This window comes from Schistosoma haematobium, assembly GCF_000699445.3.
Source record: "Schistosoma haematobium chromosome Unknown HiC_scaffold_410, whole genome shotgun sequence".
Classification (NCBI taxonomy): Eukaryota; Metazoa; Platyhelminthes; class Trematoda; order Strigeidida; family Schistosomatidae; genus Schistosoma; species Schistosoma haematobium.
In genome coordinates, this window is record NW_026137110.1 from 28,210 (window position 1) to 34,711 (window position 6,502).

The following is a 6,502-nucleotide window of genomic DNA, read 5'->3' on the forward strand; positions in this document are numbered from 1 at the left end:
TTTACTCCGCGAGGAAAAATACCACTGTGTAACACCTGTAATCAGCAGTCACTGGAAGACGGGAAGACCTAAAGCCCAACACACACAATGTTAACTGAACACTACACCACAGAGAGAACGAGGAATGGAGGCCAATAGACGTTTATTTTAAAAATTAAAATCCGCGGGTTCTGTTCAGAAAGAGAGCTAGTTTACAAAACGGTCTTATGAGTCATCCGGTAAGTTCAGTGCGTGTAGGGCTTGCTCTTCTTCTTCTAAAGCGTTTATTTTTGCTTGCCCTGCAATAGAAGGAAAACAAAATCTATTAACAACATCATACATGATGATTTTAATTCCGTTACATCGCCCCCTCTCCTAATGAGGCACTGTCCTCAGTGCCTGATCTTGGGCATGGGTATGCTGTCCCTCCTTCAGGTGGTACTTCGTAAAATCTAGTGGCCGGCGGTGGATCAGCGAGTTGAGCATCGAAGGGAAATGTCGTCCGATCGGGTTTTATCTGGTAGTAGTGCACCGTTATCACGTCGTCTTTAGGCCGTTGTATGTCACGCAATACAAACGTAGTGGGCGATCGGATTAGGACAATTTCAAAGGGGCCTTGCCAGGGCTGATGGAATTTACTGCAACCCCCTAGCGACGTCATTGGGCGGCGTAACCAGACGCCATCTCCAGCTGTATACCTAGGTCCTTGTGCTTGACGATCATATATATCTTTTTGGTGTCCACTAGCCTTGCCTAAGTTAATGTTGACCAGACGGTAGGCATCACCTAGTCGGTTGCGAAGAGTACGTATGTACGGAACATGCTCTTGTTCTTCGTAGGGCAGCAGGGGTGACTGTATCGCTACTGGTAGGCGTAGTTCGTGCCCGAACAGCAAAATAGCAGGCGAGAATCCCGTGGACCTATGTACCGATGTACGATATGCTAAAAAGCATTGGGAGAGCACCTCATCCCATAACTCAGGTGACGATCTGCTGACAAACGACTGCAAGATGGCTTTAATAGTTCTGTTCGTTCTTTCTACGAGGCCGTTACCTTCTGGGTGATAGGCGGTGGTGTGTGTCTTCTTGATTCCTAATAGCCGGCATATCTCAGTAATGAGGTGGCTTTCAAAGGATGGACCTTGGTCGGGGTGGAATGAGACAGGGGCACCATAACGGGAGACCCAGTGATCGATGAAAGCTCGGGCAACAGTAAGGGCGTCTTGCTGTGGAAGGGGTACAGCTTCGCACCATTTAGTGAAATAATCCACCATAACCAGTATGTAGCGGTTCCCGTTTTTGTCGTAGTTAGTGGTCCCATGATGTCTATACCAACTCGCTGGTGTGGTCCTGTCGTCACCATCGGCGTCAATGGTGCACGGGGTGTCTGCTGAGGCGATTTAAAACGGCAGCACGTGTTACAATTCTTGCAAAACTGAGCTACATCTTCGTGTATGGATGACCATCAAAAGCGTTGACGGACAGCGTGTTCAGTTCTCCGTTCTCCCGCATGACCAAGTTCGCGGTGTACCTGTTCCACAATACTCTCAACTTTCACTCGCGGTACTATCAGTAGGTGTTGTTTTGATTCATTCATTAGGAATAATGTGTTACCATATAGCTTGAAGTTACCCCATTTGGTGCAGATACGACGAGTTGTTACGGATTGATCTTTAAGCTCCCTCATGGATGGCTTACTATTTCCATGTAGCTGTCTTTGATAAACAATCTGTAAGTCTGGATCCGTTGCTTGTAGGAAGTGCAAGTCTGTCTCCGGAGCTGTACTAAGAATTGCGTTAATAATATCTGTGGTCTGGGGTATTCGGGGGAGAGCATCTGCGTTTGCATGTCGATTTCCCGGTCGATACTTGCATGTGAAATCAAACTCTTGTAGTCGTTCCTGCCAGCGTGCCACTTGCCCTTCTGGTTCGCGGAAAGAACGAAGACACTGTAGTGCACGGTGATCCGTGCGCACACGAAAGGGTTTGCCTAGCAGATAATGGCGAAAATGTTGTAAGAATTTTACTAGTGCTAACATCTCCCGACGTGTTGTAGAATATCGTGCTTCACTCTTATCTAGTCGTCGACTAGCATACGCAATGACCCTTTCGTGTCCATCTCGAGCTACTTGTGAAAAAACGGCTCCAATAGCCGAGGAACTAGCATCCGTATCAAGTATAAATTCGCCTCCGTCTGCTGAAGTATCTGGGAAGGCTAATATAGGTGGAGAAGTTAACCGAGTCTTCAAAGCATCGAACGCCTGTTGATACTCGCTGGTCCATAGAAATTTTCGTCCTTTGTGGGTGCGAAATCACGTACGAAGCGTCTATAGTAAGAAGCTAGTCCAAGGAAGCTACGAACGTCTTCGGGTGATTTTGGTTGCGGCCAATTAACAATCACAAGTGTCTTTTCTTTATCTGTTGCCACTCCATCTTCTGTAATGCGGTGCCCTAAGAAAAGCACTTCTTTTTGCAATAGTCGACATTTAGATGGTTTCACTTTTAGGTTATGCTGCCTAATACGTTGTAGGACTGCCTCAAATTGGCATTATGTTGTTCTGGCGTGCTGCCATATACAATAATATCGTCAAGGTAGATTAAGCACTGGTGCGGTACGAGACCTTGCAGAACTGTCTGCATCAATCGTTGAAAGGTAGCTGGGGCGTTAGTTAGCCCGAAAGGCATTACTTGAAATTCATATAAGCCATTAGGCACTACAAATGCAGTTTTTTTCTATCTTGGGTTCGGACTTCCACTTGCCAATACCCTGATGCTAAGTCTAGCGTTGAGAACCAGAGAGCACCTTTCATGGCATCTAAGGTAGCGTCTATCCGTGGAAGTGGAAAAAAATAACGCTTAGTTATAGCATTAAGGCGTCGGTAATCTACACACAGTCGTAGGGAGGAATCCTTCTTTTTTACTAAGACAATTGGCGATGCCCAGGGTGACGAAGATGGTACAATAATCTTTTTTCTAGCATATCTTTTATCATTGATTCTAAGTGAGGCTGATAATGCACCGGGACTCTGCGAGGTGGTTGGCGTAATGGCATGTGGTCACCTGTAACAATGGAATGTTGCACAATGATTGTCCGATTTCCAGAGATATTCTCCGAGAAAACAGAGCTAAATCGTTGGAGTACGTCAGTGGTCGCTCGACGGTCCTTTTCACTTATCACTTGATTATCTTGCACCTGACGTACAATCTCTGCGATTCTCACCTGGGCTACGGACTTAGTTGGTATTTCATGGTGTTGTATTGGCACGACAACTCCACCAATACTCGCTTCTGACTTATTCATGTGTATAGAAACCTGGTATTTTAACATGAAGTCGACCCCGAGAATCATGTCCCAAGTCAGTGTGGGGCAAACCCAGAATTCATGTCGAAAAGAGTTCTTGTCAATCGTCAGCTCTAACCCTATCTTAGAACACGCTTTCAAGGGTTCTCCGCTCGCGGTAATTAAGGTAGAAGAGCATTGTTTACGCTGAGTGCTGGGGTTAAGTTTCTGCAAGAGGTCTTCCTTGATCAAGGATACTGAAGCTCCTGTATCTAATAGTATATTAATCTCAGTACTTTGCACTCTACCCTTAATAGTAACAGGGCACAAATGTTTAACATAGCAAGATGATATATGCAAACGACACTGCTTACCTCTGTTCTTCATGCGGTTATGCCCGCATTTCTTGGCATTTTTGCCGAAACGTCTGCAGTAGAAGCATTCTGTTTGCTGGCCTCGATAGTTGTCCCTTGACGACCGTCCGTTCCATGTGGAAGTCGGCTGCCCTCGTCTACTATTCCGGTCATGAAACTCTCTGATAGCCGCGGCGCTTTGAAAGCTATCTTGTAGATTAGGTTCGGTGGCTTCATCAATAGTCATCACGGTTGGTCGATAGGTCGCCAATGGAACTGACAGTCTTTCAGCAGTCGACAACCGAAGTGCCGTTCGTTTCAAGTCGGCTGTGTCAGCCGATGGCACTCGAAGTAGATGTTCTCGCAGTGCACCTGGCAGCAGTCCTTCAATAAAACGGGAGCGTGTAATTTCTTCTCGCCCCAAGATGTCCAGGCTAGGGAATGCCTGGGTTGCTAGCTGTTGTAATGAGTGAAAATAGTCGATGGGGCTTTCCTGAGGTTTCTGGTGGCGAGACAAAAACTGAATCGTCATCTGCTGGGTGTCTACGGGCATGGAAAAACAGTCGTCTAGAATTCTCCAGTTTTGTGAGAGCGTGTTACTGGCCGCAAAACCGTTCGCTATAGCCCTGCGTACTGCTTCGACGCTCAGATAGGAAACAAGGTAGTTGAAATGCTCGGTCACTGGAACTCTCTGAAGGTATGCTGTGACTTTAAATTTCCAAACGGAGTAATCTGATGATGTTTCGAGCAGTGGTGGCTGGTGTGGGGTTGAACTGGGAGTAGCCCTGATTGGAATCAGAGGGGGTTCGTCTAGGTTCTCATCGCGTTTTTCCATCTCACCTCCGACACCAGTTGTAACACCTGTAATCAGCAGTCACTGGAAGACGGGAAGACCTAAAGCCCAACACACACAATGTTAACTGAACACTCTACACCACAGAGAGAACGAGGAATGGAGGCCAATAGACGTTTATTTTAAAAATTAAAATCCGCGGGTTCTGTTCAGAAAGAGAGCTAGTTTACAAAACGGTCTTATGAGTCATCCGGTAAGTTCAGTGCGTGTAGGGCTTGCTCTTCTTCTTCTAAAGCGTTTATTTTTGCTTGCCCTGCAATAGAAGGAAAACAAAATCTATTAACAACATCATACATGATGATTTTAATCCCGTTACAACTGTCCTTTTTAAATAGCGCGCGAAGCTTTCACGAGAAATGTACATACAGTGGAAAATTGGCAAAATAAGTACAAATAACATTTAAAACTACTCACAAAATAAGCTTCTCAGGTATATCTATACACACTCACTCCACTCTTGTTTAACTTTATCGTTGACGTGCTTTTAGAGATAACAGTTTCCTCGTCTATATTACTAGGGGTTGAACTTCTACCGGGAGATTCACTTTTTGACCTAGAATATGCCGACGACATAGTTCTATGTGGTGAAGGCACTGACAAAATGCAGAGTCTTCTAACCACTCCAAGCAACAATGCAAGCATGTTAGATATGCGATTCTCTCCCTCGAAATGTAAAGTCTTGCTTCAGGATTGAGTTGGATGATGTCACAGGTATTCAGTGTTTGACAACGCTACTACCAGTAACACCTTCTAATGTATTTCGTTCCCACCCAGAGAAATCAAAAGACAGAGTCGAGGAGATCGGAAGAGTATATTTGGCGTCGACCAATATGTCGGAATTCTCTGATCTAATCTGGCTAGCTATTGCTGTTGATGTTGAGCACGGCGTTACCACACGTGATCTGGTGCGGATGCCTGACCGAGCGCCTTCAGCTAGATGAGTCCACTAAAACATATGGTCAGCATCCAATGTCGAAAATTTAGTGCTATTTATTTTGGGGATTTATTTACCGCTACAGATCACTCCCCCTAGTGGGGCAGTGACGACCCTAAGACGTGGCCAGCCAGAAGTTTAAACCCAACGAGTTTGTCGTTGGTAAACACTCTTCTGATAGCTTACTAAGTGTAGCAGCGTCTGGTCGTCTTTCCTTACTATATGGGACCGAGGTACAACATAGTAAAAAAGAAAGAGTTACAACGAAAATTTCGACTCCTCGTAAACTGCATCGTTCTTTTCCAGTCGTCCTGGAAAAGAAAAAAAAGTGTAAGTGCATGTCGAAATACACTCGTATGTGCGTAAGAACACAATGTCGGCGAAATAATGGAAAATATACTAAAGCACACGTGATAGCGTTAAAAAATGTTTTTTATGTTTTTTTAAAATAAAAATAAAAATATATAGGCATAATTAAATTGTCTTTTTAAAGAAAAAATTTTATATCGTAAAAAGAAAAATCGAGATAATAGTGCCTTACGTGCATTAGTCGTTTAAATGTTCTGGAAATCTTACTCTTCTTCCAGAACGCGTCGTTTTAGGTATATTTTCAGATACATTCGGAGTATCATCGCTAGTGTTGGTTGTCGGTTGAGGAATTATCAGCGTAGTAGTCGTGTTCTGCGATTGTACCGAAGGAAGATCCACGTAGATAGGATTTCCTTCTAAATACGCTGCTTTTAAGCGATCGATGCTGATGCTATCGTTTGTTCCGTTCTTGTCGACTATATAGTACTTAGATTCACGTTGAAGAACTTTGAAGGGTCCTTCGTATGCTGATTCGAATGGTCGTCGATGCGAGTCTCGACGAACGAAAACGTGTGTACTATATCGTAAGTCAGGTTGAACGAAAACATCAGTTGATTGAGGTCGAGTGGAAGCAGGTTTAACTGAACGCATTGCGCTTGTAAGCCTGTTCGTGTAGGAGGTTAGACCCATGTTCATTGAAGAGGACGAAGGACCCAGAATTCTCCTGGAAGTCGAAGTGTCGTTCCACAAACGAGTTGAGTCACAGTGTATCCAATGTCAGCTTTCACTGCATTGC